Source organism: Camellia sinensis, chromosome 1 (assembly GCF_055761805.1).
Source record: "Camellia sinensis isolate YWXY chromosome 1, ASM5576180v1, whole genome shotgun sequence".
In the NCBI taxonomy this organism is placed as follows: domain Eukaryota; kingdom Viridiplantae; phylum Streptophyta; class Magnoliopsida; order Ericales; family Theaceae; genus Camellia; species Camellia sinensis.
Genome location: NC_138961.1, coordinates 13,020,365 through 13,041,653, shown reverse-complemented (window position 1 = coordinate 13,041,653; position 21,289 = coordinate 13,020,365). Strand labels below are relative to the sequence as shown.

At 31.0% G+C, this 21,289-nt stretch overlaps 1 long non-coding RNA gene across 1 annotated transcript; it reads left to right on the top strand.

Annotated features, from left to right (window-relative positions):
• The first annotated feature begins 18,851 nt into the window (after positions 1-18,851).
• LOC114315435 (uncharacterized) lies at positions 18,852-21,289 on the top strand. Its single transcript, XR_014327566.1, has 3 exons — positions 18,852-20,404; positions 20,856-20,989; positions 21,135-21,289. It is a non-coding gene; the product is annotated as an uncharacterized LOC114315435 (long non-coding RNA).

Here is a 21,289-nt window from a genome sequence, read left to right as displayed (position 1 = left end):
TATGAAATTAGAAACCTTAGGGAGCATAATGTAATTTCTAGAACTACAGGGATAATTTATAATTTAAGTAAATTTCAGGAGGTGTGTTTGTAATTTATCCTAAATTGTACAAGGATAAATTACACTAACACCCCTAAAGTTTCTGTTTAATACAAATTCCTTCCTTACGCTTGAAAAATTACATTTCCCTCCTTAAGGTTTGTAATCTCATTACAAATTGTTTCATAAATGCTTTAAAATTTTCTAAATGATCATTTTATCATTTTTTTTCTACTATTTCTTCTTCCTATCATCATGACTATATTTCATAATTTTTCATTATTAAATTCTACCTGAACATATTCTTACTAAGCCATATACAAACATAAATTTTATATAAAATTTTCAAACACAATGATATAACTTAATGATGATATTTCATTTTAAAACAAAATACCTATAAACATGATTTATATTTACAATAATATTACTATCACAATATTTTTATGATATTTTTTGTATATATTTTTATATATGAATAGAATTTTTCATTTTATTTTCGCCATCATTTTTATTTCTCGTCTATTTACCCACATTTATTATAGTATTACCAAACACCATCATTCACATTTGTTACAATATTACTGAATTTTTGTATTTTTATATATTTTGTGTTTGGTGAATTTGTAATTAAAAAAAATCACAAAATATTATATTTCTTAAGTATATATAGATTAAGTGCATCTAAAAAAAAAAATTAAAAAAATTGCTTAAAATATTAAAAAATTAGTAAAAATTAAAAAAGTTATTTTTTTGTCTGAGTTAAATCAAAGAAGATGATTGTTATTTCTCTTAAAATGACATGAATAAAATATCAGTATTATTATATTATTTTAAATGTATAAAGACTAAGGGACAAATTTTTAATCTGACAAGAGATAAGTGTAATTTTTCAAACGTGAAAAAAAAAATCTATATTAGGCCTCGTTTGGCAAGTGACTTTTTTAGTCAAAAAGTCAAAAATTACTACAAAAAACCAACAACCTATCCCAAAAAGTCAAAATTTTCATTTTCTCTTTACTTTTTGCACATCTTTTCGTAAAAAGTAAAAAAGTTATCCCAAACATAATAGTATTTTTTACATCATATTTTAACTAAAAAGCCAAAAAGTTATTTAAAAAGTATGTTCCCAAACGAGGCCTAAATAGAATCTCGGGGATGTCAGTATAATTTACCCATTTTATAAACTAAAAGGTTTTAGTATTCATTAATGTAATTTCTATATTCGTATTTTGTTTATTATGATATTTCATTTGTTATATCAAATATATCAATAGTTATGTTTGCTACTTTTCATATATCTAGATTTTGTTTGTCATTCTTTTTTGGTTTTTATTTATATATCTCTAATATTTTAATGAGTACTCAGGTCTTAAGTTTATTTTTGAAATTTATAAGGCAAAGAATATATTCATTTTGCCTAAAAATCTATCCAAATTTTAGTACTTGAAATTTTTATTTTTTTTATTTACAAAGATAACATTAGTATGGTACAATAGTTATATTATAATTGAAATGGTTCGGCGCTACTTCATCATGTTAAACTTTTGGTAGTGTTATACGCACCAATTAATATACTAACTAGTGTACCAACACTAGTTATGACATTATTATTGACACCAGTTATTAATTACATTACAAATTTCAAAAACCTCTTAAAATATGCTACATCATCAATTGGTATATTAGTATATCAATTGATACATATAGTATTATTCTAAAACTTTTGACCTTCCTCTTATCACACTTTAAGGTATAATTATTAGACCCTTCGGCCAAGCCGTAATTCAATCCTTGAACTTTAATGACATATACACCATATACATGGAATTTTCACCAATAAATAATATCTTAATTTAATATATTATAATATATTTTCGTCTAATTGAAATTTTCATTTGCTCTTCTTGTGTTAAAATTAAAACTATGCACAAAAAACTCTTTTAAAAATATCTTCTTTTGTAAAAAAAACATTATAGGATACATTGCATATACACCTCATAAAGTTTACTTAAAATATAAATTGACTCTATAATTAGAAAAATTACAAATACTCTCATATCAGAATTTTTTATTTAACAGAATTAATTAAAAAAATCGTAACTATTCTTTTATACAACAATAAAATTACCTAAATTATTAATTAAAATATATATATGACATTATTAAAAATTCTTAATTGATTTAATGATTAATTAATAAAATGAGTCATTTGTAGGGGTGAGCAGCGGATGTACCGATCCGCCAAAATCGACCGAACCAAACCGATCCGCCGCATTTTGGACGGATGCGTGATGACGAACGGACGGTTGCGGATTGATTTTCTCCAATCCGCGCTAATCTGGTGGACGGATGGCAGATTTGAGATTCCTTTGGCCGCAACCAAACCGCCAAACCACGAGCACCCTAATAATTTATAAGACTTTGTGTTTTTAGTTTATTTAAATATTCTGTTTGTATTTTCAATTAAAAAAGAGCTTAAATATTCTGTTGAAAAAAAGTTTCAACTTGAATATCTTTTTTTAATTAAAAAAATAAATGTATTATTTATCTATATTTTTTAGTTTTTAAATCTATCTCTAAAAATAATAAATAGAAAATATGATATATGTTGGTTGGTTTTTGTTTTCAAAAACAGATATAGATGTAACAATACAGAGACATACAATCTCTACTACTGCTATGTTTATGGTTTTGGTGGTTTGAATTGTTTTATATTTTAAGAACCACATATTGTAATACTTTATGTGGATGAGGCATGCGGTAATTATGATATTCTAAAGTTTCAAACTTTCTTACTTTGGATGGGGCATGCAATGATTGTAATATTTTTTTAAGTCATTGATTGTAATACTTTTTTTTTTTTTTTGAAGAAGTGCAAAAGTTGAATTATATTAAAAATTTATAAAATTTTAAACCGTCAAACCGATTCGCATCCATCCGCCAAACCGCCAATCCGCTCAATCCACATCCGTCGGATTGGCGGACGGATGCGGATTGATTTTCTCCAATCCGCCAATCTGGCGGACGGATGGCGGATTGGAGGTTCCGTGGCCACAACCGACCCGCGCCCACCCCTAGTCATTTGTTATGAAATTAGAAATCTCAAGAATAAAATGTAATTTCCATAATTATAAGGGGCAATTTGTATTCTAAACAAAACTCTAAGAGTGTATTTGTAATTTATTCAAAATCATAAGATCAAAATGAAGCATTTGCATATTGAATTGAATTTTTGTATAAAAAATTTCCCTGTATAGAATTTATTTATTTTATATAAAAACAAAAAATAAAACTTTACAACCAAATTATTGGCATATTATTTTTACACAGAAGTCTTGGGTTGTTTGGGGTATTTTAAATAAGTGTACTTTTTGACTTTTTTAACTAAAAAGTTGAGGAAAAAAATATGATTGTTTGGGTTAACTTTTTGACTTTTTATGGGAAAATGTGTATTAAAAAATTGTATAAATTAGTGTGTATGAGAAGATTAGAGTATGAGTTGTACGACTGTCATGTCTGCAAAGGTGGAATAGATGCTAAGAAGTAATTGTCTACTTTTTGGGCATTGCACTGGACGGTGTTGTTTGGCTCGTGGGGGCCATCACGGGTCCCGTTTTAACATTGAACGGTTTAGATTATCAAAATGGGACCCGTGATGGGCCCCACGGGCCAAACAGCAGTGTGTTAAAATTGCACCCCAACTGTGCAATTTTCGTTACACAACGCAGCACAGATCTGAGGCTGTCAGATTGATGTGTTGTAATTTTGTGTATAAAATTAATTTTTTAATATTTTTTTTGGTGAATAGTAATAACTTTTTGACTTTTTATTTTTTGTGACATGCCAAACTTGACCTAATAAATGACTGACATTTTGGTCACATGAATCAGTGTTGTTGGTTTATTATTTATTTTCAAATAAATGCACAAAAATAAGCCTTGACATTTTTAATTTATTTTTTTCATGGAAATTGGTACTACATTTTTCTAACATTCTATCCAAACAACCCTTATGCTATTCCCCCTTTTTTTAAAAAAAAAATAAAACAAAATAAAATTACATTTGAAATGTTATGCTATTCCCATTAAGCCCGTCTTTTCATGGCTTTTCCCATATTAAGCTTATTTTGTATCTTAATTTTTAAACTAGGCTTAGTTTGGACAGAATTTTCAAACTAGGCTAAAGCGCTATTACAAATCACGCTTTCACTGTTTGGAGCCCAAAATATGATGAATAGTAAAAGCGCTATTGCAAACCACGCTTTTAATTAAGAAAGCGTGGTTGCAAATCACGCTTTTAACATAAATTTTTTTTCTAAAGAAAACCACGCTTTCACTGTGCATATTGTTAAAAAAAAATTTCCTGAAGAAAAGGTAGTTCCAAACCACACTTTCACTGTGCATATAATTTAATTTTTTTTTCTGAACAAAACGTGATTGTGAATCACGCTTTCACTGTTGACCAAGCAAACACGGTTTTAAAATATATTAAAATGTGAGCAAAATATGTTTTATATGGGATGTAGCCCAAATGGTAGTCCATTTGCTTTGCTTAGCTTGGGACGGCGTGAGTTCAGCACCCCTCATCTCCAAACTGTTGTTATTTTTCAAAAATTCAACTCTTTTGTTTTGTTTTGTTTTTTTTTTTCTTCTTCCACTTACTCTATACTTTATATATTTATTATGTAATTTTTTTATCAAAAAAAAGTAAAACGTTTATTTGGTTAACTAAAAAAATTCTCTATAAAATATAATTTTTTTCAAAATGTCAACATAATTGTTTAAAAAGTATTCAGTGTGTTTAGTTTGAGTTTTTTGGATTTCGTTATTTGAAAACTGAGTCTTTTGATTTTCGTATTTTTTTATTTTTAGTGAATATTTTTTAAATTTTAAACATTTTTTTTTACTTTTTTGGATGCACCTTAGTTAGCTGTATCTAAAAAATAAAAAATTTGTGAAAAAATATTTTTAAAAATTAATAAATACATAAAATTACAAAAAATGTACTAAAAAAATGTATTTTTTTTTAAAAAAATACAAAAATATTTTAAAGTATTTTTTTTTGTGTATTTTTGGTATTTAGTGAATTTTTAAAAGGTTTTTTTCACAATTTTTTTATTTTTTAGGTATATTTATGTTAGGTGTGTCTACAAAGTAAAAAAAAAAAAAAATTGATTAAAAAAATTGCTTAAAAAAAATTTGCTTAAAATATTTTAAAAAATCAGTAATTATCTTTTGACACAATTATTCGTAAGCAATTTTTTTAAGCAATTTTTTTTAGCAATTTTTTTTATATACTTTTTAGACACACTTAACATAAATATACCTAAAAAGTAAAAAAATTGTGAAAAAAACCTTTTAAAAATTCACTAAATACCAAAAACACAAAAAAAAATACTTAAAATATTTTTTGTATTTTTTTTAAAAAATACATTTTTTCAGTACATTTTTTGTGTATTTTTATGTATTTATTAATTTTTAAAAATATTTTTTCACAAATTTTTTATTTTTTAGATATATCTAACTAAGGTGCATCTAAAAAAGTAAAAAAAATGTTTAAAATTTTAAAAATATTCACTAAAAACAAAAAAATACGAAAATCAAAAAACTCAATTTTCAAATAACTAAATCTAAAAAACTCAAACTAAACACACTGAATACTTTTTAAACAATTATGTTGACATTTTGAAAAAAATTGTATTTTATAGAGAATTTTTTTAGTTAACCAAATAAATGTTTTACTTTTTTTTATTAAAAAATTACATAATAAATATATAAAGTATAGAGTAAGTGGAAGAAAAAAAAAAAAACAAAACAAAACAAAAGAGTTGAATTTTTGAAAAATAGCAACAGTTTGGAAATGTAGAGTGTTGAACTGAGGCCGTCTCAAGCTAAGCAAAGGAAGTGGATTACCATTTGGGTTACATCCCATTTAAGTTTTATTTTGCTCACATTTTAATATATTTTAAAATCGTATTTCCTTGGTCAATAGTGAAAGTATGATTCACAATCATATTTTCTTCAGGAAAAATAAATTAAATTATATGCACAGTGAAAGTGTGATTTGAAATCACGTTTTCTTCAGGAAAAAAAATTAAACAATATGCACAGTGAAAGCGTTTCAGAAAATTTTTTATGTTAAAAGCGTGATTTACAACAACCCCAACGCAAGTGGCCGAATGGTAAAGTCTGGAGAATAAAATCCACAAGTCTCGACTTCGAGTCACCCCTTGGGACCACTGGAGGTTTGCCCGGTCGTTAACTTCAGGGCCCTCAGGATTAGTCCTGACTTCCTTTAAAATCAGCGGGTTGGGGATACCTGAGTTATCAAAAAAAAAAAAACGTGATTTGCAATAATGCTTTCACTATTCATCATATTTTGGGTTCCAAACAGTGAAAGCGTGATTTGTAATAGCACTTTAGCTTAGTTTGAGAATTCCGTCCAAACTATACCCAATTTAGAAATTAAAATATAAAATAGGCTTAATATGGAAAAGCCTCGTCTTCTCTACCGACATGCCCACTCTTGCTTTAATGTTGAGTCGGCAACTTTGCTCTTAAATTTATTTAAAATAAAAATTGTGTCATATAATTTTTCCATTACGCGGTTTTAAGTTTTTAATTACATAATAAATAATTATTTTTTATTAATAAATTATTAAATTAATAAATATTTTTTTAATAATATTAAAAATATATTTTAATTACAATTTAGATAATTTTATTGTTATATAAAAGAGCAATTAAAAATTTTATTTTTTCTATTAATTTTGTTAATATAAAAATTTTAACAAAAAATATTTACAATTTTTAAAACTATAAAGGACAGGCTGCATTTTAAGTAGATTTTTAAAAATATGTTTGTAATTTATCTTTTTTCTTTTTATATATATCTTCTAAAATTTTATTTTTGTCTTAACTTTAGTGTCTCCATCAGTCATTGGCACACTATATAAATGATTAAATTTACAGTTTTTTTTAATTATTAATTAATGTGATATCTACCATATTATTTAAAATAAATTAATTAATTTTAAATTTTAAAATTCACATATTGCATGACACTTAAGCACCTTTCATTAAAAAAAATTGGAGGATAAAGAGTTGTTTGAGATGATCTAAATAAATATATTTTTTAACTTTTTACGAAAAAATGTGCAGAAAAATAGAAAAATGATGTGACTTAAAAATAAAAAGATAAAAAAGAACAATTTTTCTAGTGCACCCAAAATTGAATTTGAATTGAATTTGGGAAATTAGCTATTTTAGTAGGCTAAAACATTTGTATTTAAGAAGATGATTGGATTTTTTTGTAGTTGAATGTGATGTTTATGAGAAAAAAGTGAAATAATTATGGATTTGATGTGAAATTTTATCTTATTAATTATTTTAATCTATTTCATCTTTTTGTGATTTTTAACAGAAAAAAAAAAAACACATTTTGCCAAACAAGCCCATGCTTAGGTGTTAGGCCATCTCTAACGGTTCACCATAATCATCACTAAATTTGAATTTGGTGAAAAATGACACATTTTTAATCTCCAACGGTTTTATCAAAACGATATCAAATTGAGAACGTCCCAAAATTTTCACCAAACTGAAGATGTCTTGCACCTTTCAGCAATTTACTATGCATAGCTGTTGAGTGGTGACCTACCGGACGACTAGCCGGATCTCCCCTCGAATGACCACCCCAAGGCAAAAATTTGTAAAAAAATTACATTGACCGGTCGACCTCCCAGTCCACCCTCGGATGACCACCAAAGTTGACTAATCAGCTTGATCAAGAAACTCTCAATTTGCTTGTCCAAGCACTCAGTGAAAAGCGATTCACACACAAAAATCAAGATGGAGACACATACTGCTTTAATAACTGGTTTACTCAGGAAAAGAAACTTGACGAGGCTCCTCAATTGTTGGGAAGTTGCACTTCTAGATAAATGGTCACCCAAGCTAAAGGATTGTAAAGCTCTTTGGGGTTGTTATGCCATAAAGGACTTCTCAAGGAAGTACTCGAGCTTTTTGAAAGCATGCTGGTGGCATATCCTCACACAAAATTGCATACTTGTCATGATGTCCTCAAAAAGTTATGCAGTACAGGGTTTTACAAGCATTGCACATGCTTTGGTAGAGAAGCTTCAAAAGCAGGGCTTTGTCTTGGATCACATTGCCTATGGTCATCTTATAAAGCATTTACAGTTGCCGGTCAACCAACCAGGTGTGCGGTCGGTCATCTCCCTGGTCAACCTGTGTTTTGATGACATCACCGTCGGAGTGGCTGATATCAGATAGAAGAATTCATATTTTTTACTTAGATTTAATGAAATATTTGGTGAATTGTTAGAGATGCCCTTACTAGTATAATTTATTTATTTAAAATGGACTAACTTTTAAGTATGACTATAATTTTTTCAAATATCGTTGACTATTTTAATAGGAAAAAAAATGTAAATAACAAAAGGTCTTAAGGAAAAAATCACAATTTTTTCTTTTTTTTATTATTTTATTTGTACCAAATATTTTTTTATACTACTATTTTAATTAATTTTTCTACTTACTATATACCTAAGAGCATTCGCATCAAGCTCTATAAAGCTATTGTAGAGAGCATCAGCATCAAATCCTTCATCTATCAGCCTCAATAATTTTTTTGTAAATTAACGTTTTGTTAAATTTGCTACAGTAACTCGTCCGATGAGGCGAGCAACTGTTCATCGCTAAACACACACGATTTGGGTGTAACCGAACATCCGCCTGGAAGATTGGCCAGACAACCAGTCAACAACAATTTTTTTATTTTATTTTTACATTTCCTCCAGTTTTACCTTTTGTAAAACATAAGAATTGTTTGGTTGATAGCTCATCAATTTTTTTATATAAAAAAAAAGAATAACAAATATTTTAATAGGATTAAGTTAAAATAGAGAGTTTGATGCAGTGGGTGACTAGCTAAAATAGAAAAATAGCTTTTTAAGTTATAATTTGACTGAAATTTTGAAGAGGTTGATATTGATGCTTTAAGACCATCTCCAATGTTGCATCAGATTGAGGATCAGATTTGAATTTAATGAAAAAAGCCATTTTTTCTCTTTCCAATAGTTTCACCAAATTGATATCAAATTGAGAACGGAGCAAAAGTTTCACTAAATTGAAGATGTGTTGCACCTTTCACCAAATTACTGTGCGTAGCCGTTGAGCGTGGACCCACCGGACGTCCGGCCGAACGTCCACCCGAATGACCAGCTCAAGCAAAATTTTGTGAAAATTTTACACTAGAAGGTTGACCCCCCGATCGACCACCTCTTTGTTTTCTCAGTAAAAAAAAAAGGGAGGGGAAAGAAAGAAAGATCAGAACCAGGTTTTTCATTGACTGGTCGACCGGCCAGTTTGATGAAAAGCAAAATTTCTCCATTAGGGCAGGCGATATCAAATAGAATAAATTGTCTTTTTTTTATACTCAGATTTGATGAAAAATTTGATGAACCATTGGAGATGCTCTAAGAGTATCATGTCAATGTTTTATTAAATTTGAATTTGATGAAAAACGTCTCATTTTGGTACTTCAACTCTTTCACCAGATTCATATCAAATATAAGGAAAACTAAGGAAGTGTTTGGTAGAGTTTTAGAATTATGATTTAAGAATAGAATTGTATTTTGTGTTTGTGAGTTTTGGAATTATAATTTGAGTGTGGAAAATTTGTTTGATTATGAGTTTTGAAAGAGTTTTAAATTGAGTTTAAATTGAGTGATGTGACATATGATATTTGATACAAAAATTTACAATTCATAACTAAACACACAATCCAAAATTCTATTCAAAACTCATAAAAATTTTTAAAAAAAATCACAAATATTTTTTTTGTAATATAAAAATAACAAGTGCAAAAAGAAAAAGGAAAAAAAAAACCGAACATTGTTTCGGTCAACCGGCCGGATGACTAGTTAGTCCAAATTTTTTCGCCTTTGAAAGAGTTTTCAAAAGTGAGTATGAAATTAATTTTTAAAAACGCTAAACAAACACCACACTCAAAAGTGAGTGCGAAATTATATTTTAAAAGTTTCACCAAACGAAGCCTAAAACTTTCATCAAATAAATGGAGTTTTTCATCTTTTATTAAATTTAAATTGTTATCGTTAGGCTGAACATCCTCTTGGATGTCCACCTCAAAAGCAACTTTAATAATTTTTTTTATTCATGTTCAAACGATCTTTAGAACATCCACTTGGACGCTCTTTTAGATAACCGGAAAAACATTGATAAAAATTTTAATTTTAATATTGAAATGAAAGATATCAAATCAAATTTTAATTTAAATTTGATAAAATTTTTAATTCACTGTTAGATATGATCTAAAAGTTAAAAAAAAAATAAAAATAAAAAAACAAAATAAACCCCGAAATGTATAATATCTCTCTCCCTCCCAACAACTTGGTAGAGAAAATTAAAGAACCAGCATGGTAGAGAAAATCAAAGAAGCAACTTGGCACAGAAAATTAAAAAAGCAACATGGTAGAGAAAATCAAAGAAGCAACATGGCAGAGAAAATCAAAGAAGCAACATGGCAGAGAAAATCAAAGAAGCAACTTGGCAGAGAAAATTAAAGAAGCAACATGGCAGAGAAAATCAGAGAAGTAACTTGGTAGAGAAAATTAAAGAAGCAACATGGCAAAGAAATTTAGAGAAGTAACATGGCAGAAAAAATCAGAGAAGCAACCTGGCAAAGAAAATTAAAGAAGCAACATGGCAGAAAAAATCAAGGAAGCAACCTAGTAGAGAAATTAAAGAAGCAACATGACAGAGAAAATTAGAGAAGTAACATGGCAGAGAAAATTAAAGAAGCAACATGACAGAGAAAATCAAAGAAGCAACCTGGCAGAGAAAATTGCACATGGCAGAGAAAATCACACAACTAGCCAGAGAAAACAAAGAAGTAACATACCAGAGAAAATTATACATGCCGGAGAAAATTACACATGACAAATAAAATTAAACATACTAGAGAAAATTACACTGGGACTTTACTTGATGGTACTCAGTTCGATTCGAGTCGTGATAGGGGAACACCGTTTAAGTTCACTCTTGGCCAAGGTATAGGTTTCGTAATCTTTTCCTTATTTGTTAGATCGTTATTGATTGTTCAACCATAAAAGATTGTAAGGGGAAATTTCTCTGGGTTTGGAGAGGGGGAATTTCTCTGGTTTGGGAAAATTTATCTAGGTTTGGAGAAGGGAAATTTCTCTGGAGAGAAGGGAAGGCCAGAGAAATTTTCTCTAAAGTGTGAAATTTCTCTGAAGGCCAGAGAAGGAAAATTTCTCTGGAAAGAAGGGAAGGTCAGAGAAATTTATCTGGGTTGGATAAAATTTCTTTGGTCCACAATTTCTCTGGATAGAATTTCTCTAGCAAGTTCGGAGAAATTCTCTGGATGAAATTTCTCTATATCAGATTGAGGGACTATAGACATCATGAAAATATTAGATATCATTTATGCTATAAAATCTTAATACCAGACACCTTAAAAAAAAAGACCCCTTATTTTTACTAGTTTTCACTTAAAATAATGTTATACATGTTAACAAATTAATAATAAAAATTTAGAAACTGAAATAAGATTCACATTAATCCTAATAGATACAAAATTTGTAGTTATTTGTATAAAAATCTTCTTCAACTTAATTGTAATTCCTATATCAAAGTAACTGTCTTAATTGTAATTCCTATATCAAACTATTACTAAAGTCTTACTACTCAAAACTTCCTCCTCTCTCTCTGTCGCTCAAGTCGGTTACACCCAAATCTTTCATGCCCTATACACTCTCTATATCCACACCATGTCTCTGTGCGTGAAACGATCCCCTCTGTCGATCAATCGTCTGCAACTGATCCATCTTCTCCAGTTCCGCCCCTTTTCTACCTCACCACCACCACCACCACCGCCTTCTTTCATTGTCTCAAGGTCGGAGACCAATTCTCATGAAAACCCAAGCACTTTCAGATCTTTCCTCAGATGGGTTTCGGGAATTGCTCTGGGTTCGAGCGTTGGGTTGGTCGGTTACTTGTCTTCTTCAGAGAAGTCATTTCTGGCTTTCGCTGACTGGTCAACGGCTGTTACTGCGGAAGTCTCAGTGGATGATCATCAGACCTCAAACCCTAAATTTCTCTTTGAAGGCAAGCCATTGTCTTTTGTTTTTAAGTATTGATTTTGGGGATGATCACATTGTCTAAATTTTGATAAGTTGGGAAAATCCCTACTAGCTCTTTCTAATTGTTATGTACATCTTGTATGTTTTAACTTTTTATGTCACAGTATTGCTTTGAGAATTTTTCATTTTCCATGAACACATTTAGGTAGTGTTTGGTTCGTTGGAATGATTTTAGGCCAAAATGGAATGGCTATTCCTTGGCCTCCCAATGGAATGGCCATTCTCCTAAATTGGTGAATTGTGATTCCACTTCCAATGTAAATTTCTTTCCCTTTTACCAAACAAACATGAGAACATGTATTGCAATGGAGTGACCATTCCATTCTAGCCTCTTTCCATTCCGAACACTGGATTAAGGTTAATGCAGCAGGATTATATTCTCTCTCTCTCACAGTAAGTAACGGCAGGATTTTATTTTTGGTTACAATATTGTGCTTAGCTGTTGGACTAGCAGAGGAAATTCATTAAAAACGTTGTTTTTCAGGCACTTTTAGAAAATTCAAGGAAAATTACGCCCATCAAAATCCTTCTGCTCATGAGACCAAAGTAAGCTTCTGTTGTTATATTAGCAGTTTAACACGTCTCAAGATGATTTGTGACATTCAGATTTTCCTTGTTACCATTGTCTGGTGTATTTTATTTTTTTCCCAAACTCCCTTGCTCACCTTAACAAACTGGTGTTTTGTTTTGGTCTACTCATCTTTGTGATTCCCACTCGTGTGTGTGTGTGTGTGTGTTTTGTTTATTTCTTCTGTCATAGCCTTCTTGATATTTTGATCCATTAATTATCTGTCTATGTTTGAGTGGTGCTTATCTTTGTTTGGAAATGGATTGCTTTCTAATCTTTATCCTTTATATAGAGTTTGGACAATTCCACGGAGGACCTCTGTGCAAACATCAAGGTTAGATGAGCTAAATGGTTCATTTTCTTTGTCCTTGCTTTTTCTGTTGACAGATTGCTGAAACTGTTGAAATTATGTTGTGGTGTCATGAGATGGAAAAAGGAAAATAGATAAATAAATAAATAAATGTGAAAATTGTTGAAATTATGTTGTGGTTTCATAAAGAGGGGAAAAAAAGGAAAAATAGGTAAATAAATATATGAATGAATGAGAAAAGTCAAAACATCTTACAAAATTATTATTGATTATTTGTGAGGATAGTTTTATAGGATAAAAACATAAGTTTGCCCTAAAGGGACAAAATGATGCAGGTTCAAGCATTATGGAAACAAATCCCTTTATTTATTTGTTTCAGTTTGTTTCTTTCTAGGCATTTAGCACTCTGCTGTGAATATGCTATTGTTTTCATGGTTAGTCCATTTAATATCCTTGTCAGTTCCATTTGACATTTACTAGATCATGTGCATGGTCAAATAATTTTCTTTCATGCCCTTTATACGTCTTAAATTTTATAAGAGAAATTTTGAGTTTTTATTAGGTGTATTTAATGCTCAGAGCTACTTTCCTTCATATGGCAATGATTCGAATTTAATAGAATTGAGATTTTAGAGAGTTTTTAAATTTTCTTTGGGATGATTGTGTGATGCAATTCTAAACCCAGTGCAATGTCTAGAGTTTATCCTCGTCTTCTTCTTCCTTTTTTTTTGGGGGGGGGGCATTTGTAGCCTTTTCCCACAACCAGATCTATTTTGTCACTGCCATTAATCCATAATCCCTTCATATTTTAACACTAATTTGCAAAATAACCTAAAACTATCCTTAGTTACTGTTCATGGAACTGTTACAGCACCAAGAACACCCTCCAAAATCAGGTCTTCTCATGCCCAAAGCACTACTCTTTTATTGCCCCATACAAATCCCGGTAATCTACCTGATTTTTTCAATCTTTTGGCTGCTAAAACCAACTAAAATGAGGCTTTAAACCTGCTTTCACTGCTGCTGTTTATTAGATTTGGGCACACTACTAGTAGGACCGTGTCTCTTGCACTCATCCTACATGATTCATTTGTTACTCTGCTGGATTGGTTTGACTTGTTAGAAATCAACATGGATTTGTTGTCTTAATATAACCAAAACAGAACTAAAGAGGGCCAATACCGTTTTGTCTTTGTTTTTTCTCTGATCCAATCCATTTCGGCTGTTTCATGAAATTTGGTTGGGTTTTGAGCATACCGGTGTTCCGTCCAGTATTTGCACTCGGCCTTCTCTTTTGTCAAACGTCACATTTTAAAGAACATATATGGAGTATATGGCCCAGTTTGTTTGTTGGAGATGGAGGGTGGGATAGTATATAATATACTGTGGGCCCAATATATCTATTGTTTGGAAATTTTTTTGGAGGAGGAGATAATATACCTCTTCATTGTATATCCCCTATTTTGACTGGATATACAATAACACTACCCCCCCGGTTATTATATATCAGGGGGGAGGGGATAAGGAAATATTTTACTCTTTTACCCCTTGCTATATATAATAACCCACACAGGAAACCCTACATCATTCTCACCATCTGCCGTTGCAAGAAGAAGCGATGGAGAAACGGTGCTGACCAGTTGCCGATCTACCCCCGATTGCCGATTTCTGTCGCCGGCATCAAACATAAGGTTCTCCTCTGTCATTTACTTTACCTAAACACACAGATTTTCTATTTTCTTTATTCCTCAAAAATCGCCGGCATCAATCTTTATTCCCCATTGTTGATTTTTGTATATAGGCAAAATCTGTGTCTTCTCTCTTGTATGTGTGATGGGTTTCCATAGCTTTGAGCCATTGGGGCTCAGCCTTGGCCAAACCTTCATTATACATACACATATATATACATATATATATACACACATATATACATATGTATAGCCCTCTTGTATCCATTGAGCAGTGCACTATACCTGTATCCAATAAACATTGGGATTCAAAATTTGAGAAGTTTAGAGATACAATAACGAAGCTGTAATGCCAAATCTCTCACATGTAAGTTTTTTATTTAATTATTATTAAACCCAAATTTTGTTCCTATCTTTGTAATTAGTTTTTATCTGAGTGGGTAAATTTTTTCTTTTTTTTTTAATGTTATTTTTATTTTTGGGTCAACAAATAGTTCTTTTATTTATTGACATTCCCAGTATTATTTATCAAATTCTCTGTTTTTAATGTGCCTAATTTTGTTATAATTGTTGGGGTTGTATAAGTATTCTATGTTATGGACATATGTATGGTATATGATGGATGATGACAATTAGTATTATGCTTAACATATTGCCTTGTTTGTTGTAAGATATATTAGAATTTGATTACTGGATGAATTTGATTCTGCCCATGTTGTAAGACATGTTAGAATTTGATTCTGCCCAGGTTGTATATTACCTTGTTTATTGTAAGATATAGAATTTGATTCTACCCAGTTGTATATTGCCTTGTTTATTGTTGCCTATTGCCTTAGGAATGACAAGAAAACAATCAAGATTTTCTTTGATGTGGCTTAAGTTAGCTTATTTTTTTTTGCTTATTTTTGTGTTTATGAGTTGAGTTGTAAATTTTGAGTCAATTTATAAAGAAGAAAATAAGCAAAAGAAAAAAAATAATTTTAAGCTAACTTTTTAGGCCAATGGAATTATTAGTGCATTATTGGATAATTGCTTTGATAAAAATTAACCTCTTGAAAATTTAAGAAAAAGAATGATGGTTATGTTTAAGAATAAAAATTTTAATTATAACAATTTTTTGGTTATTAATTTTAATTATAACAATTTTTTACTTTGGCAAATCTTGAAATTTTGGTTATTAATTCCAAAATGTTGGGCGTTGGTGACCCAGATGGGCAGTATTATGTATGGTATGAGGGCAAAATTGGAAATTGCTTGCTCATATACCCCATCCCTTTTGTAAACAAACATGGATAATTTATATCCAATGCTTAAATCTTGTACACAACAAACAGGGCCCTGGGATATGTTATCTAATGCTCAAATCCTCTTCATTGTATATACCCTTCCAAATCTCAAAGATATCATATCCTACTGTTTATATCCAAGCAAACAAACTGGGCCCATGGCCCAGTTTGTTTGTTGGAGATGGAGGGTGGGATAGTATATAATATACTGTGGGCCCAATATATCTATTGTTTGGAAATTTTTTTGGAGGAGGAGATAATATACCTCTTCATTGTATATCCCCTATTTTGACTGGATATACAATAAACACTACCCCCCCCCCCCCCCCGTTATTGTATATCAGGGGGGAGGGGATAAGGAAATATTTTACTCTTTTACCCCTTGCTATATATAATAACCCACATAGGAAACCCTACATCATTCTCACCATCTGCCGTTGCAAGAAGAAGCGATGGAGAAACGGTGCTGACCAGTTGCCGATCTACCCCCGATTGCCGATTTCTGTCGCCGGCATCAAACATAAGGTTCTCCTCTGTCATTTACTTTACCTAAACACACAGATTTTCTATTTTCTTTATTCCTCAAAAATCGCCGGCGTCAATCTTTATTCCCCATTGTTGATTTGTGTATATAGGCAAAATCTGTGTCTTCTCTCTTGTATGTGTGATGGGTTTCCATAGCTTTGAGCCAATGGGGCTCAGCCTTGGCCAAACCTTCATTATGCATACACATATATATACATATACATATACACACATATATACATATGTATGGCCCTCCTGTATCCATTGAGCAGTGCACTATACCTGTATCCAATAAACATTGGGATTCAAAATTTGAGAAGTTTAGAGATACAATAACGAAGCTGTAATGCCAAATCTCTCACATGTAAGTTTTTTATTTAATTATTATTAAACCCAAATTTTGTTCCTATCTTTGTAATTAGTTTTTATCTGAGTGGGTAATTTTTTTCTTTTTTTTTAATGTTATTTTTATTTTTGGGTCAACAAATAGTTTTTTTATTTATTGACATTCCCAGTATTATTTATCAAATTCTCTGTTTTTAATGTGCCTAATTTTGTTGTAATTGTTGGGGTTGTATAAGTATTCTATGTTATGGACATATGTATGGTATATGATGGATGATGACAATTAGTATTATGCTTAACATATTGCCTTGTTTGTTGTAAGATATATTAGAATTTGATTACTGGATGAATTTGATTCTGCCCATGTTGTAAGATATGTTAGAATTTGATTCTACCCAGGTTGTATATTACCTTGTTTATTGTAAGATATAGAATTTGATTCTTCCCAGTTGTATATTGCCTTGTTTATTGTTGCCTATTGCCTTAGGAATGACAAGAAAACAATCAAGATTTTCTTTGATGTGGCTTAAGTTAGCTTATTTTTTTGTTTATTTTTGTGTTTATGAATTGAGTTGTAAATTTTGAGTCAATTTATAAAGAAGAAAATAAGCAAAAGAAAAAAAAAATTAAGCTAACTTTTTAGGCCAATGGAATTATTAGTGTATTATTGGATAATTGCTTTGATAAAAACCAACCTCTTGAAAATTTAAGAAAAAGAATGATGGTTATGTTTAAGAATAAAAATTTTAATTATAACAATTTTTTGGTTATTAATTTTAATTATAACAATTTTTTACTTTGGCAAATCTTGAAATTTTGATTATTAATTCCAAAATGTTGGGCGTTGGTGGCCCAGATGGGCAGTATTATGTATGGTATGAGGGCAAAATTGGAAATTGCTTGCTCATATGCCCCATCCCTTTTGTAAACAAACATGGATAATTTATATCCAATGCTTAAATCCTGTACACAACAAACAGGGCCCTGGGATATGTTATCCAATGCTCAAATCCTCTTCATTGTATATACCCTTCCAAATCTCAAAGATATCATATCCCGCTGTTTATATCCAAGCAAACAAACTGGGCCTATGTATATAAAGAAAATGGATTTACATATGCAAAACACAGATCTAACATCTGGAGCATATATACATATATATATATATATAGAGAGAGAGAGAGAACATATGTATAGAAAGGAAATATCTAACCCATGGAGAGAGAATGTGTACTCTAGAGAGAGAGAGTGAGTCACTAGGAGATAATCCATATTTGAATCTTTTTGGTCTCCGGTGTTAGAAAAGATTGGCAAAAGATTAGAGGGGTGGAAGAAATATTTGTTGTCTAGGGGGGTAGGTACACTCTCATGCAGTCTGTGTTAAGTAGTATTTTCAAGATCCCGATTAGTATTGCAAGGAAGATTGAAAATTCAATGAGAGATTTTCTTTGGGAAGAAAAAAAAAGATCATTTAGTGAATTGGAGCATTATTTCTTTTCCTAAGGAGAAAGCAGGACTAGCTATATAGGAAATGTTGTGGCTAGGAACACAACCTACTTGGTAAGTGGTTATAAATATGGTTTGCCATCATTAAAAGTAAGTATGGGCTTCAATCTAATGGGAGAGACTCACATATGGTTAGCAGGGGTACCAATTGTGCTCCATGGAAATCCATTTCTAAGATCCTCCTACGAATATCCAGATTTTTTTTCTTTGAAAGTGGGTGATGGAGAGAATTCACAGTTTTGGGAGGACACTTGTGCGGCGCATTCTTCCTTTAATATGCCATTTCCACATCTTTATATGGTTGATCGGTTACATTTTGTGTCCGTTGCTTCTTCAGTTTCTTCTAGTGTTGCTTGGATTTCTTGAAATCTAGAATTTTCTAGGAGTCTCAATGATCGGAAAAATTTGGAATGGGTATCTTTGTTATCTTTGCTTGGTGGAATTTCCCCATCTCCGAATTCATGTGATAAGCAAGTTTGGCAGGGTCATGCCACAATTAATTTTTTTTTTTTTCAAATCTAATCTAAACCGTCCATCTCTTCTCTCGCTCACCATCTCACTCACTCACCTATACTAAAAGAGAAAAAAAAGCCTAATAATCTAATCGGCTCCTCCCTCCCTCACTCTCTCTCAGTCTCATCTCACTCACTGTCTCTCTTTTTCTCACTCTCTTCTCATTTCTGCACACACCGATCGATCTCTCTTTCTCACAGCCGATCTACTTCATTGCACAGCCGATCTACTTCATTCACAGGTGAACTCTCTCTCTCAATCTCTGTCTCTCTCTCTCCCGATCGTTTATTTTTTGTGGATGAACAACTTCACTGATTTTTTTCATCTCTGATTTTTTTCATCTCCGATCTACCATCGCACATCCGATCTGCTTCACAGGTGAACTCTCTCTCTCAATCTCTGTCTCTCTCTCTCCCAATCGTTGATTTTTTGTGGATGAACAACAGATCTGATTTTTTTCATCTCTGATTTTTTTCATCGCACAGCCGATCTACTTCATAGGTGATCTTTGATTTTTTTCATCATCGCACAGCCGATCTACTTCACAGGTGATCTCTCATCTCTGATTTTTTGTGGATGAACAGATCTTATTTTTTGTGGACCAAAACAGATCTGATTTTTGTTGTGGGATCTGATTTTTTGTTGACCAAAACAGATCTGATGGGATCTGATTTTTTGAATCTGTCTGTTTGAATGTGTTTGTTTGAATCTGTCTGATTTTTTAACTTCTATGGAATTTTATGATGTTTTTTCATTTTACTTAAAAGTAAATCAAATGTGTTGTGCTGTGCTTCAATGTTAATTATACAAATTAGATCAGTGCTATGCCTGTCCTTAGATTATTTCTCTTCCATTATTACAAGGGCAAATGTTGTTGATTATTATAGTTTGCTAGTTATCTGGCTCAACATCTGAGTGCTTGTGCTGTGCTTCATGTTCATTATTATAGTCTGTCTGTAAAATTGATTATAGAATCTGAGTGGAGGATAGTATTTCTGTAAAATTGATCAACCAATAACAAATAAATTGAGGCAGGAAATGAACATGAGCATTCTATAATTTTCCAAATAACTGTAGATTTCCACAATCGATTCATTGACCTCTTTTTGTTGTCGCAGTATACATTTTTGCTTTGGTCTTATGTTTTTGTTTATGTATCCAAAACTCTGTAGGCCTTCATCCTCTTGGCAATGCATGAATTTATTCTAAACACTGCAGGCTTTCATCCTCACCGATCGTTGATTTTTTTTTGTTTTATATATATAAGTTGAATTTGTTCTAAACTGGTATTCTGACATTGAATTTGTTCTTTAGATTTGTGTATTGACATTTATAACTTGATTTTCAGGTTCCCAAATACATGAAGGCCCCAATTTACATCTACTACCAGCTCGATAACTACTACCAGAACCACCGACGGTGAGAGTATTTCTTCTCTTACCTAATGTAGTGACAAGTTCATTCATTTACTTAAATTACCTTGCTTCTTTCATCAAATGTATTTCTATTTATTTATTTTTTTTGGTATGATTATATTATATATATGTGTCCATTATCTTTCCTTCCATTTATCTAGTATTATTGGCATCCTTCTATAGTTAATGCTCTTGATGATAATTGGTGCTTCTTTGCATTCATTTCTGGTAACTGTCATGGTGTCTATTTGTTGCAATAATCAATGGTAAAATGTTATCATGTTAGTCACTGTCTTATCACATTTCCTTTTTGGTTCCTTCTTGGTTTATGTAGAAACCCAAGCTTTGTTCAATGGTAAAATGTTATCATGTTAGTCACTGTCTCCCAATTGTTCCTTGTGGTTTAATTGCATGGAGTTTGTTCAATGATACGTATAGCTTTTCTCGTGGGACAGAGGAGTTGAAGGTCAACAGGAAGAACATTGCCTAGAAGAGTGACCGATATCACAAATTTGGGAAGCAAGTCTATCCCTTCAATTTTCAGAATGGGACCTTGATTGGTGGTGGAAATCTGGACCCAAATATTCCTGTAAGCTTTTACAGAGAACAAATTAATTAGTCTCTTCTTTCTGAGTGCTTATATCTTCTTTGTATCCTCCTCATGGAAAATACTTATATTCTTGAATATGTGCCTACTCTCTTTTTTTTTTTTTTTTTTTTTTTTTTTTTTGCAGTACCTTTCTGTGATCACCCTTCTTATGTGTCATATTTAAAGCCCTAATTTGTTCCAAACTGGTATTCTGACTTCACTTGCTAAGATAGAATTTGTTCAGACAGATTCAATATATTTAGAACAAATTCAATGTAAACAGATTGAATTCAACTAGTA